The following is a 15,066-nucleotide window of genomic DNA, read 5'->3' as shown; positions in this document are numbered from 1 at the left end:
GTGAGTAATTATTAAATTAATGTCTGGTGCTAAAAAACCCGTTATTATATTTTTATTTTGAAATTAAAAAGTATTTATGAAGTATTTGGGGATATACTTACTAAGTGTATTTAAAGGGGTCTTTTTTGAGGGGACAAAATCATATTATAATGTATTCTCCCGCCTTGGGCGAGGTGAGAGAGAGAGGATGTCAGGATCTTGCTGACCAAAAACCACCATGTTTCTACTTGGCTTTTCGAGCCGGAACTCCGGTAACCCACTTGGTAATACTAAATCTTAAGATGTGTGATATGTGAGCCACACACTTACACCTGATCTTCATTTATAGAGTTTCATACACGCGAAATAATATATTTTTAATTGTTTTTTTAACTTATCATTACAAATTCGTAATCCGAGCAGTTCTATAATATTTTCCGCCTCACTTCAAATACTTATTTGAGTGTCACAGATTAAAAATTGCTATTTATAATTTTCCGTTTATGATCAAAGGTTGAGCGGCACTGTGGCGTCGATTTTTTTGCACGCCTAGTTAATAAGCGTCTACTGGGTCGTGAAATATTACAAATTGCGTCCCCCTTCCCCGCCACCCCTTGCGTCTGTCCCCCCCTCTACTTTCACACTGTCTTTTTCACGCTGCCACATCAGGGGTACTCGATCATCGAGTGTTGAATGAAATTTGTTTGTGTTCCTACATTGTTAATGTCATAATTTTTTCATGGATCTCCGTTATGTAGATTACCGCCGTATTCAGAGTCATTTAACGGTTACTTAGTCCAGTCCTTAGTAAGTGTGTTCGGAATTATAAATTGTTACTAAGGACTAGTTTAAGTAATCGTTAAATGCGTGGCAGTTAGGTGATAGTCATCTCGGTTTGGCTCTCAATGCACATTTTTCGTAGAAGAAAGTGTAATCGTGACATATTATTATTAATTTTCTTTATGTAATCTAGAAGGAAGATAACATTTTGTTCCGATGTTGACATTCCTGAATTTTTTCTAAGCATATTGAACATGTGTCGATATTTATTCTTTCCTGCAATACTATGTATACACGTCTTATTGCTCTAATAACTGTTTCATGTCAACTAATTAACAATCCATTATACTAAAGTTCCTTTTTTATATGCTCTTTAAAATATCATCCGCCTACGACATGATTATTTTCTTAGCGTACTCAGGAAAGTGCGTAGGCGGGTAACTTCTAAACTGTAGTACTTTGAGGGCTTAATACGATTGGCTTTACGTTTAACACGATCGGCGCGTAAATGACGTTTGGCGCTCTGATTGGCTTGCTGCAATGAACCAACCAATCAGAAGGCTATACGCGGTAACGTTTCGATCTCGTTGAACGTAAAACAAACTCGTACTAGGCCCTCTGTAGCGAGTAGAACGCGGTAAGTAATTAGATTACTAATGTAATATAATAGTGAGAGTTGCGTTACCATTTCCTACATTATTATAATAATCCCCTTCCTTTATCTCGTTTACTTTAGCGTTGAAATTGTCTGCAACTTGTTTTGAGAGGATTATAGTCCTGATGTTGGTAACTATGTTTTCCCTTACTGCTTATCCATCCAAAGGTTGTCTGTAATAGCTTTTTAGTGATAAGATCGCTTATTGTATTATCAATTTCTGAATGTTTGTCCTTTGTGTTTTTATGATTTACACAAAGAGTTTTCTAATGTAATATATGTATTAATATAAAAGTCAATATTTTTATTATTTCAAACAATTTATAAATTTCTAAATAGAATGTTCCGTCAGTCAGTTGAAGCTCATTTCTCTCCACGTAGATGTTGGAGCTCCTAAAACCTTGTGCTCATGCCCGAAAATTCATGTCCCTCTTACAACTCTTTTAAAATTCATCGCGTAAAATGTTATGTTCGTAAAAGGCTTGGAAACAGGCCTGGAAGACTGAAAGACGCTTTAAGCTTTAACTTAAAGCCCCAGTAACAAAGACATAGGTAAAAGCCAATTGAAGACAAGGAACGAACGCGTACAACTTACATTAATACCCTTACCGATTGATTAGCAAAACATCAAACGAAACCCAAACCAGTCACAACTCACAACGAAACATAAACTTAACCTAATTATAAAATTAGCTTTTAATTAAATTCATTTCTTCACGCTTCCTCGATCGGCACTGAGCATTATAGTAATTGAATTGAATCATTACGTAGTAAAATCACTTAAGTTGCGATAGAGCCAATCAATTTTCTTAAAGGATAACTTTATAAAAGCGGTTGGGTCCCCAGGAATTGGGAAAGTGAATTAAGCGCCCCACAAACTGGTTATATCAATCATAAACTTATTCGATTAATTACGTTTTGCGGAGTTAATAGCGACATCTAATATCGGCTGTAGTGATGTCTACGTGTCGATGATTTTAATATCGAGCTGTGTTCGCGATCCTACCGACATGTGTTTGCAAATAATTGGTGCTAACTTTAATAAAATATTACTATGTTAATGTAGTTTGATTACTTGTTTAACAAAGATACCTAATTCTAAGATGCCTTATTCTTTATCAGGAGTCATATTTATAGCAATGACATACGGTACTTAAGGCAGTCTCAATAAAGAAAAATACACATAAGCATTATTACCAACTATAAGTTTTTGTGTAACTTTTTATGGTCACGACATGTTTTCATCGTTCACATTATCTACAGCCTATAAACCTAGTCTCGACAACACACTAATTCATCATAAGTCCTATAAACGTGTCTCAACTGTCGACAACGGCGAGTGCATCACTATTGGGCCCATTTCGGCGGTGTCATTAGGCAGGCTGTGTTAATGATTAATGCGGCGCCGGGCTCACACGGCCCCCGCTCCCCGCGCGAATAAAACTCAAACCGACACTTAATCGAGCTACCCCTTTCGTCGGGAATCGGGATCCTGTCCTCGGCCTTATTTTTATTTGCCAATAGAGTTCGTTCGTGACTAGCCCCGCCACTAGTCTCGCTGGATTGCTTACGAATTGGTCGAGCACGATTTTTGTATTGCATTAAGCGTTTCTTTGATGTATGAGTTATTGTGACTTGTAATTGAGACTAACGTTAATATTTGAGCCTAATTCTGTTTTAAAACTATGTTTCTTATTAATGACTGAACAACATGCTTATGTACAAGGATGCTGTTTACTTGTACATAAAGGATAAATAACATGCTCACTTAACAACAACTTATGCAGCTTGCGCTTTTTGCTCTTACATTTTAATTTTGCAATCAAGTGGACGTCGGTATCTCGCAAGCAATTATTCGTAACAGCTCGCTCGGGCGTCGTATAGGTGTTCGGAGGACGAATTAAAAGGATAAGAGAGCCGAAGCAAGGTAGCAGGCAATTAGTCGCAGCGGATGATGGATGACGCCCTTCGCCGATACCCCGTGATGGACACAAAACGAGCAAGAGCACATAACTCATTATACGGCCATGATAACACGCGGTATAAAGTTGTAGTTAGATACGGAGTATTCGATGATTACGGGCGCGCCGCGCTTGCCGCAGATTACATTTTTAAAAGGAAGTCAGTGTCCACGTTTTTGTTTGTTGTCTCCTTTGTGGAGTTGTTGTCGTGTAATGCTCTTTTAATTTGGTTACTGTAATAAATTGTTCTACGAGGACGGCTGGCGTTTTATTGATCACACGGTTTACTCGTATATTATGGTCGTCGGTTGTTTATTTTTAATGTTGGACCGTTATTTGATTGTTTAATTTCTATTCACAAGTTTGAAATTGTAAAGTATTTCTTTCAAGATAAATTAGGGATATGACAACTAGCACGACAGCACAGTTTTAATTGTATTCATACAATAAACAAAATGTAGTATCGACAAATGTATATGTAAAATACACATTTTTTTTATATATAAAACAAACCCTCACTACAAATTCGCATAGATTTTACACTTAATAGTAATTTGAGTACAAACGACGAACTGATGGTTGTAAGGTCGCGTAAGTGCGGTAAACGGTAGGCTGAGGCGGAATGGTTCAAATCAGACATGGTCTCAGCGTAAGACAGAGCCTGGCCCATTACAGCGCATTAGGGGAGCCGCAGGTGTCGGCGAGTTAGATACGCTGCTGTCACACTCACTACCACTTATGTATGTACGTTTGTCCGTACTCACTCTGACCGGAGTGACCCACCGAAACGATGTCAGATAGATAAGGAATATGCATCATTATCATATTCTTACAGTTTATCAAATTATTATACCTCATTAGTTGGTTACCAGTGTGACGATCGAGTTCAATTTCGATGTCAAGTGAGTTTGATTAGAGTAAAGTGTTATTAAAATTTTCTATTTAGACAATTTATAGAAATTGTTGTTTCGTTACTCGTTAGTGTTTTAACAATATTTTACACAATTAAAGTGCTTACTGACGAAAAAGCAGGGTGCACTTTAAGTAAGTAAGTACACGATGACATTAATCAACGAAAAGCCGGGCTTATTGATATGAGTTGGTTTCCAATAGATATGGATAGACCTTCAGCCTATGTAATTGAAGCATAGTTAGCATTCTTTCTGCCTTCAGGGTGCTACAAAAATAGGTATCCTTGCAACTGGTTTGTTCTACACTATCCGAGGATAATTTCCTTTCCTTCTATGTACGGGTATGTAAACACATAGAACGGTCTCGATAAACGAATAAATCCTGCATAATAAATAGGTTGCTTTCTCTGTAACTCACAATTTATTTAGAATTACATGTACAGAGGTCTGTGTGCAGATCTGTAATTTACTTTTTGTTTTACATTTCAGAGGAAATGTACATAGCGTATCAGAGGTGGTAATCTAAATATTGGTCTTCATTTTCTAGTAAGTTGTTAATATGATGCAGTCAAAGGTACCGTTGAAATTTTGGCATAGCATTTAGTAGTAAGTAACAATAAATACATAGTTACAAATCTTTTATATAACACAGTACCTATTAACTATTCCACAAAACTCTCAAAGAATAAAATTAAACAATAAAACAACTATTAATAACAAAACGTGGCACCAATTCTTAAAAAGGCTTTAAAATTATCATCTACAAATTATTTGACCGGTCACAGTGTAACAAACGTGTAGTAGCTACCGTCGGCTACCGGCTACCGGGACCGTAGAGATGGGACACATAAGTACCGGGACCGTAGAGATGGGACACATAAGCCATTATTCGTAGGACGGTCGCGTCAAACATTAGTTTCGTGGAAATGACGCGCGGCAATGACGCGTAGATAACCGATGCGTTACGTCTCGCCCACCAGTTACGCGCTCACTACGTAAAAGTAAAATGACCTGTCCGTACTCCATGGTTCGCACCTGTTGTCCGGCATTGTATGGATTATTTATTTAATTAATTAAAATTATGATTCGGGTGCATTTATAAGTAAGAACTATGTATGTGTTGCGAAATTTTTGATTGTCTCTTAGATTCAATTTGAATTAGGAAAAGTTTGGTTTATCTTGCCTCATAGCTTACGAAGTGTCTGTCAAGTGGTAGCAATGGCAAATGCTGGGAAGGGTAAGACTAAGTTCTACTCGGGTTAGGGAAAGTATACAAGTAAAATCACGCAGCCTAGAATAGTAGACGGTGTTCAATAGGTTCGCCCTATTTAATGGGAGTTGTGATGTTAGATTTGTGCTTCATTTCCGAAATTATTTCAAGGATGCGATGTCATTAAGGATATTTTCGTTTCTACTTATTGATTATCACATTCAACTGATAATATGACAACCCTACCTACACTCATATATGCACATAAGATTTTTGACCACAGTTTTAACAGTAAACTGCATTTAAATGTATTCCCATAAAAATATGGTAAACTCTGGACATGAACGCATTCATTTCTAATGAAGCAATTATCTTTTGTTAGTTTAATTACATTTATTCAAAGCTTTTGTAAGAGACTGTTGGAATTTAATGGTAATTTCTTGTAGCCAGCTGTTGTTATGCCAATTATCATAAATTATTTTTAAAACTTTACTTAGTTTATGGTATAAATTTCTAATTCTAACTCTGCCATTTAAATACTTATGTCTGCATTTTCAGTTTTTGATTGTTTGTAATGTAGAGTATTGTTGGATTAGATTTTAATTACTTATTAAGATCAATGTAGTCTTAGACTATTTTTCTAGATCTTAGGCTATTTTTTATGATATAAGCCGGTAAACGAGTAGACGGATCACCTCATGGTAAGCAATCGCCGCTGCCCATGAGCGCCCGAAACACGAGAAGCATTACCAATGCGTTGCTGGCCTTTGGGGCTTAGGAATTCAAGGGTTGTTGGGAAATCGGGGATTGGGAAGATTGAGAAGGGGGGTAATTAAACGTGCAGTATTTAATGCACGCAATGAGTGCAGTATTTAATGAAAATGTAAGCGTTGTATGATTTTATGCCCACTGCAGAAAGCATAGTGAATCTCTATGAAAAAATATTACAACACATATATATGTTAATCCTATCAAAAGAAAGACTTTTTACCCATTCATTCATTTGTTTTAATCTCAGAACCATTCACTTAACCCCGACGCACACACACCCAAAACATTAAAAAAATAAATCAGTAAGACCAATAAACAAGGCAACCTCTACTAAATGTCTGTTTAATCAGTGGAACTCAGTTTAAATTAATAGTAAATAGTTCAATAATTTTGTGTGGATAAAGCGAACAACGCTTCGTTATCGGCCGCCATAAAACCTGGCCGCGGCACAATTTATCACGCGTTTACACATTTTACACATTTAATTGTCTGTAAGATCGACCTTATTCGTCAGTAATGATTAGGGTTGCCAACTCCAGACTGATCATATCCTGGACATTTTTAGGACTACGAACGGAATCTGTGTTTTTGTGTCCCATTCGAGACTAAACTGTAAAAGTTGGAATTAAGTAGGTCTAGAACTATCGGTTGATGAAAAAGAAATCCGTTTTGTTGAAGAAATGTTTTTAATTATTTTCTTAAGATATTAAATGTAATTCAACTTTTGCAAGTAACTTTAAAGGCAAATTTTTTAAACTTTGGAAGATATGAGCACGTTACAATGTTTGGTTTGACTTTTGCAGCCATAGTATTGTATTTTTGTGAAAAAAACTAGTATTTTTTAATTCCGGGACAGCAAAGTAAAATTACTGGACACGGGACAGCACACAACATTCCGGGACAATCCCGGAAATCTCGGCCATCTGACAACCCTATAATGATAGTGGCCAGGAATATTTATTGGCTATCCTATAAAAAGGTTGTATGATAGTAATGTGCTTAATTATTGCCACAAGTGTGTAACAGCCTTTTATGATGCCCCATACATCATATTAATTCGAACGTTAAGAACTTTGTTGTAGACATTCCATTAAGCAGGTTCTCGTGTGTGTGAAATTACTTATTTTCCATTTTTATTGAGTGTAAAATAGACTTTGCTAAAATTTCTTTTATTTATGGAGTAATTTAGCTACGTTAATTATTGTCTTTATGGAAATTATGTTCTTTTTATTAGTAATTAATGTTGTATTCTACGTCCACAGTTCGGGGACGCAACTTTTTAAAATTACTTATCAATGTCTAACGTACGTAACTGATACAAAATCCCATAACTTGTAAGTAAAAAAAAGTATAGTGAAGGCAAATGTCACAATTAAGATACTCGAAAATCCATAGTGAAGTTTACTTTTTTTATGTATTTGACGGACAGGTGACGGTAATGCCTTCCAGCACGAACCACAAAGCTCCCACTAACACGCGAATTGCTTCGCTCACCGTTTGATTTGATCTCATTACCGCCACTCCTGCGCAAGTTTCGGTCATTTGTCATTTGTACGAATATTAACGTCACACTTTCACCCAATTTACTAGTGGTTTGTAAGCCGACGTTTTGATTGGTCTGTCGTTGTAAATTACTGTAATACTTCTTTTATTTACCTTCATACAAAATTATAAATATTGTCGTAATGACAGAAAATTCGCTATTAAATGTAATTTGATTACGACAGGCGCCATGGTTAATGTATGAAAAATAGTTGTGTTGTTACATTGTGTATGATTCTTGACACGTTGACTCTCTAACCCTTCTTTGTTTCAGAACGTAATTGTTGCGCACGCGCGTAGCGTAACGTATTTATTTTTCATTCAACGATACTTTTAACGAGTGTTTCCTTGGTCTGTCTGTCTGCCTGGTTTCTAAAATGGGTTGGTGATAGTCGCAGTTAATAAATGCATTTCTCTCATAATAGGAAACTGTTCAAAACGTGACTGAATAATAATAATTAATTACTTATTCTTAATAGTAACGTTACATCTAGCGATAAGAGCCTCCTTTTAAGCAAATATTATATTAGAAGATTGTAATTAATAAATATTTCTTCTTCCTACCTATGCGGCATAATGCTCTATTTCATTCAACATACGTTTCTAAGACCTACCTGTGTACTGGCTACGCATTACTCTCCTACAGTTTCGAAGTTAACAAACGCGATTGCAAAGGTGAAATTATTGTTTAAATTTGATCAGAGCCAAACGTTGTACTTAGTGAAGTAGTAAATTGATAAAAGAGAGAAAAACTGTCTAGATTTAACATAATTCACACTTGTTATCTGGGCCCGGGCTGAGTGCACAAGGCGGTCGGGCTGGCGCGGCGATACCGGCCTGTAGGCCCTGTACCGAGTAAGTATAGCCGATACTTGGTACGTAGGTATAGTCGGTCCGCGAGTGAGCTCCAAAGGTAGATTGTGTTCTGCGGTAAAGCGATAATTCAGCTCAATCTATGTCGTGAGCGCTCGCGCTTTGTTTTATCCGCTAGCTTCTGTGCGCCTTTATTTAGAAAATTGATGAGAAATGGTTTCCATTACGATCTACCGCCTTATAAAAGATATTGCTACGCCGGATTCGCTATACGTTTGTTCCGAGGGAAAGGAAATGAACGCAAATTTGTTTTCGTGATTGCTAGCTTTGGAACGAATATCGAATTGATATCGATATCATTTTCTTGCGCAATCGTATTTCTCATTAGATATTTATGTGTGACCCCGTGAGAGCCCTTCTCTTCCTTCACGATCGCCTTCGGTTATTCAATAAATGTATAGAAATTGTACATTGTACATTCTTACAGTATCATATGTTGACGAATTGTTTTGATGTATAATTGATGCATTTATTTGTCACATACGTAGAAAAACAGTACATCGTTTGTTAACATACACGATTTGTTTTTGTAGAAATTATCAATATAATAGTAAGCATGATTCGCGTGGTTTATCAAAGTCAATCAAGTGGTACATACGAGCAGTACGCACACAAATATAAGTAATAGTAACATTCCGCGGTAACTAGCCGGCACTAACTATGATGTGAGCTCTAAACAGCTCCGTTTGAACGTGCAGCCGCTTCCAATTTGCGTGTGTTCGCATCTCACCACGGACAATCGCTCGCAAATTGCCCGGCCACTGATTGCCCGTCGACGTTTATCAATATTGCAGCTACCTATGCGGCGCGCCGACCCCGCTATCATGTCATAGATTGAGTAATTGTATAGGAAACACGCGACAGATGAAATATTAGACGCACGTAACAGCTCTCTTGTCGCTTTTGTTATTGATAATTAAACTAATCATATTCCTACAAAGAAGTAGCATCATTAATTAAGTCGGTCTGTTTTACAAACGCTACTCACCAATAACCGTGACCCGCTATAATCAATAATTACAATATAACATAATGTGGACGCGGAACTAATGATGCTGTTCCTACTTTCGTGTGACGAAGAGAGGTGCTCATGCTCAGCGGGTCGCTGCCGCGGCGCGCCTCACAATGCCGGGGTCATCCCTCACAATAGCTTCACGTTTATCGACGTGTCGAAATCAAGCATTCAAAGTCGATACCGAAAAAAATATCGATTTCCGTAAATAAGCGAGTGTGGCACATTTATAATAATGATGAATGGAAGCATCGGTTGTTGTTCGCGTCGATATTGCGTATCGAATCGTGCAACCGCTCGAACGCCACACGGCACGGCTACTACATTCATTGAGTGCTAATTGAAAAGGAATATCATCACACCACATCCTGCTATAAATCTAATATAAATTGGGGCGTAGGTACTTTACTTTGTATGCGTTTATTTCCATTTATAGTTATAAATCAATGTTGTATTCTTGAGTGGTGTCCTAAATCTTTAGCAGTTTTGTGAAGATTTATCTATTTGAAATCTTGTGTGCGAAAATGTGTTTTGTTCTTTATAGATGCTTTTAGGTTTCTTTGTGAATATTTCGCAATTCGATATTATTATTATAAACAATGGTATATCTGAGTAATCGATTAGCGATCGATTGCATAGCTTAGCGTGCGCGGCGGCACGACGGCCGGCCGCGCCAAATGTCGCGGCGAGCCAGTTACCCTCCGTGCCCATGGCGAATTGCCTTGTGAACACTGAACTCGTGTTTTGGTAATACATTGTATGATGATTGGTCACTAATGGATCGACATTTGTAATGGGTGCTTGATATTTATTCAGTAAAAGTAGAACGGCTCTATAGATACTTTTGTCATTTTTCTCATACTTTTTTTAGGAAGTTTTTGACCTTTTAGACAAAACTTGACTGAAGCTTTTAATAACTGTAATTACAGGATTGGTGATTACGAAAGATTAAGGTTGAAATCCGGACTACACCATTTGTCCTGCTACATTTCTAGGATAGGATCCAACTACGACCTTATCTGTCATTTGACTGCACGGTTGCACGATGGCTGGGCAAAACGCTGCTGCGCAAAATGTTGCGGGTTCGATTCCCGCATGTCTGGGTGTGATGTGTATGTTTGTAAACGCACCCACGATACAGGAGAAAATACTAGTGAAGGGCAAGGTTTAACAAATATATTTAGTAAAGCCACGACAGAACGTTGACATACTGCAATACAAAAACAAATACCACCAATGAGTACTTAACTACTTACACAAGTCAAGCTCGTTCTGTAACGACGTATCAATTATAAAAAGCTTGTAATTGTCAAACGAGAAAGTCGCAGCTCAGCGAGCCGTAGAACAGCTGTTCAGTTGTTCGGCGCAAGCGCACCGATCCCGGACAAAAGGACCCACAACAAATGCACTTCCAATTCGCATCGCCACTAATTACGTAATTATGGGGGAGGAGAGAGAAAAAAAAAAAACAAAATGGCGAGCATTCCCTGCGCTTGCGCTCGACACATTAGCTCACGACATTTCTCCACCATATTTTCCCCTGCAAATTGAAAGTCATGCATGAGTGTTTAAAATATTAGTTTGAGCACTTAAAATGCTTAATTACGTCAATGTAATAATCGGTTCTCTTGCTGGATTGATGGCGGCGAGTTCATTACTTAGTCCTGTTTGTTACTCGCTTCCATGCCTAGAATACTAAGTGGTCAGCAAAAAACTAGATGCTTGTACAATTTTGTTGTTTTAAGTACTTAAGTATTGTATTGTTTTTTTTCTTGTGTTACTATGTTGTTGTAGTTAGTTGAAAGTAGTTTTTTAGGGCTAGTTTACAAACTTGTATGTTATTTAACCTTTATCCACCTATTCCGATGGTGTAGGCTTAGCTTTATATTGACCACAACGATAACATTGCACATTGTCTTCAATGAGTACCACAGGAGCTCTACTCCTGGGCTTTTCCCTAGTTTTATGGTTAGTCCTGTGTTGACCAAAATTTATCTGAATGCCACTATCACGTAGAGTGACTACAACCTGGCTATATGCTCTCTACAACACGTTAAAGGACATATACCACATTTTCAAAACGGTTGTACAACACTGTTGTAAAATTTCAGATACTTCTTGTTAGATGTTTTAATGTTTATCTACGACTGTCATAGATGTTTGTATGTCCTTGAGGGAGATAGGTATTATGATATTCATAAATAGAAGATTTGGATCACTTTGACTCAAACTCTTGAACTGACTCCCTGCAACGACTGTTCCAGATTTGAATGAAAACATATTCTTTGAAGCATGCAGTAACCTTGAAATGTTAAACGCGCTCTTTAGCTCATTTCAAATGACTAATTAACATTTTGGTTTCAAAAAAGGAACAAAGCCGAAAAAGCATTCGACGTTTTGAATTTTTATCATAAACGTTATTACTTTTTTACATTATTATGTTGGTAACAAAAGTTAATTGTTGTCCTTATCGTTCGATCGACGAATAGCTAATTAGGTTGGTACACACTGATGTGTGTTTGTGTGCAGCACACATATACAAGTTGAATGGTCAGTGGACACAAATGCAGTGTTTGTGTCGTAATATTATGCTTGTCCGTAATTTATTATATCATCTATCAGAATAAATTAAGTTTCGCTGTTTGTCATGTGTGGGAAGGTGGTCTATTTTTATGTGATTTTTTCCTAGTGTGGTGTTACAATTAGCTGACTATACGTAGTGTTTATGTAGTTTGTGTTGATATCACCGTGTTTGCGTCATTATTCATTGTGGTAATACTAGTGTATAAATTGTTTTCATTTAAGGGATTCAATTTTAACGCATTGCCTTTATTTAATGTCATTTACCTACCACATATTTACAATATAATCAATGAACATATTTTAAAAATCATTTCAACGATACAATGCGTATTTTCTACCTCGATGGTCGAGTGATCGCAAGTGGGATTGCCGGACAAGAGGTGCCTGATTCGATTCCAGGGTCGGGCAAAGTATTGCTGGGATTTTTCGGTTTATCGAAAATTTGTCAATAACAGTAGGGAGTCTGGAAGTGTGCCCAGTGTATGATCATATGTCCATCCCAGAACATATGGGACTTCCAACATAAATGGTGAAAAGTGGGTGTACATTGTACAGCGGCATTACGTGCCGTTATGTACACCTCTACATACCCGATACCCCTGATACATGCGTATTTTAACGTTTAAAACAATTCAAATTCCCATCAACATTTCACTGCGCACTTCCAAAACAATCAACAATACAAAATAACAAAAATATCATTTAAAGTTACAAAAAAACCAATCACACCCCAAACCAAACTGTTTGAAGTCAAACACCTAATTGGAAAACACTAGCCATTCTCCCCTGTCCCTAGTCTATCTCTGTGTTGCACTCACACATACACAGGCGGGTCCGTCACCTGACTCCATCGGAACCGGCCACTTCCGGCGGACGCGGCAATTACTGACACACACACACACTCGATATGCCCACTTACACGTGTGTCAAGAAGCTGTTTGCTAATTGTTTCGCGAACTAGATGCACTTCTATTCTATAGTACTTGGTTGGTTAGATATTCTATTGGAAGCTGGGATATATTTTGAAATTCGAATAGAATCTTCAAATGTACAACAATATTTTTAAGATAGGTACGTGTGTTTATACTAAGTAAATGTGAGCACCTGAAATTCGGTGATGTAAGTATAAAAAATATGTATTTAGGAGTGTTCGTCATAACTTCTACGCTTGGTAGGAAGTCTAACCTATGTTTAAACACAACTTATTGTCGAAAACAATTCCTAAGGACTGGGTAAAGTAACTATTAAATAAATCTGAGTACGACAATAACACTTGAATCATAACGAACATATTGTATACGTAATGGAAGTTGGGGTTAACACAATGTTATGGTAATAGAAACCTGTGGTAATTAATTATCAGGACCTTATTGGTGTCGTATTTATAGGTTGTATGGGAAACAATCAAACGCCAAAAAGGTTCGATGAATAAAAGAGAGTAACTCAAAAGAATCCCTAATTTAAAAAGTCTAGAATCGAACAATACCTTTTTTATCCAATCGAGGTAGTAGAGACAACAATTAATTCAAAACACAAACATTACAACTTACCGCCGTATTCAGAGTCATTTAATCATTACTTACCCAGCCCTTAGCAATTGTTTTTCATACAAAATCGTTACAAAGGAATAGTTTAATTAATCATTAAATGACTCTGAGTACGACAGTTAACTAGATAATAAAAATTGTGATCGAATGTTAAAATAAACAATACCTATAAAATAATATATAGTGATTTGATTCCCATCACGATCTAATCGTACGTTTTAATTAGTTATTAAATCCAATGATTTGCAGTCAGAGTATAAACAGTAAACATTAATAATAATTAGACTTAATTCAATGAATTCTATGTGAAATTAATTTGATCGGAAATAAAGTTAGTTTGTTAAATCAGTATAATTGACGATGCTAAAACCAGAGTGATCTAGGGCACAAAAATATGTTTCTGAGAAAATTGAGGAAATGCGTTAAGCGTTATTTGTAAACTGAACAAATTCTATAGTGAGATAATGTGATCCCTCAAGTAATAAAGTACTGGGAGGCACTTAGATCGGTGTGGTCTGAAAGAATTATGTTTTTTCTACCTCCTTGGGTAACAAACTCATTTTTGGTAAAAATGTCACTTAGATCACTTTGGTTTTAGCGTCGTCAATTAAAGTCATGTAACAGGAACATTGGGCTTTTCATTCCTTGAAAGAGTAGTGAGTTCTGAGTTTGTTTCGGCTATTCTTCTCAGAGTAGTCGGATAAGAAATGCGGCCTCATCTAGTTATTTCAAAGATTGACGTGTAAAAGTGTTATCTTATAACCAACTTGCAAAAATAAATATCATTTATATTTATTTATCAGGGTTGGCCACTTTTACTTGGTAAGGCCATTATGTTTGTAAACTTCCCAATCCCCTATTCTCCAACCTTTCCTAACCCTCAAAAGTTGGGCAATAAACTTGTAACGCCTTTGTTGTTTCGGGTATCGAGTGGCGGCGATTGCTTACCATCAGGAATCAGGTGATTCGTCTGCTCGTAAAAAGTGTCCCTTAAAATATTATATTCACATAAAACAAAACTGTTTTAATGAATTAAGCAAAAGTAATTAATTATAATAACGCCACACTCATACTTTTACACAAAAGTCTGTCCGTTGAAAACGTAACGAAGCTTAAAATCAAAGTTCATTATTCATAATTTCCTCATTTTTAACTGAAGTTCAAAACTAAACCAGTTTCTGTGATAATTAAACAACTTTTTCGAGAACCCATTGTTCGTTTTTTTTTACTTTTTAATCGATT

Source organism: Spodoptera frugiperda, chromosome 12 (genome assembly GCF_023101765.2).
Source record: "Spodoptera frugiperda isolate SF20-4 chromosome 12, AGI-APGP_CSIRO_Sfru_2.0, whole genome shotgun sequence".
NCBI lineage: Eukaryota > Metazoa > Arthropoda > Insecta > Lepidoptera > Noctuidae > Spodoptera > Spodoptera frugiperda.
The sequence above is the reverse complement of the archived record's forward strand: the minus strand, read 5'-3'. Positions refer to the sequence as shown.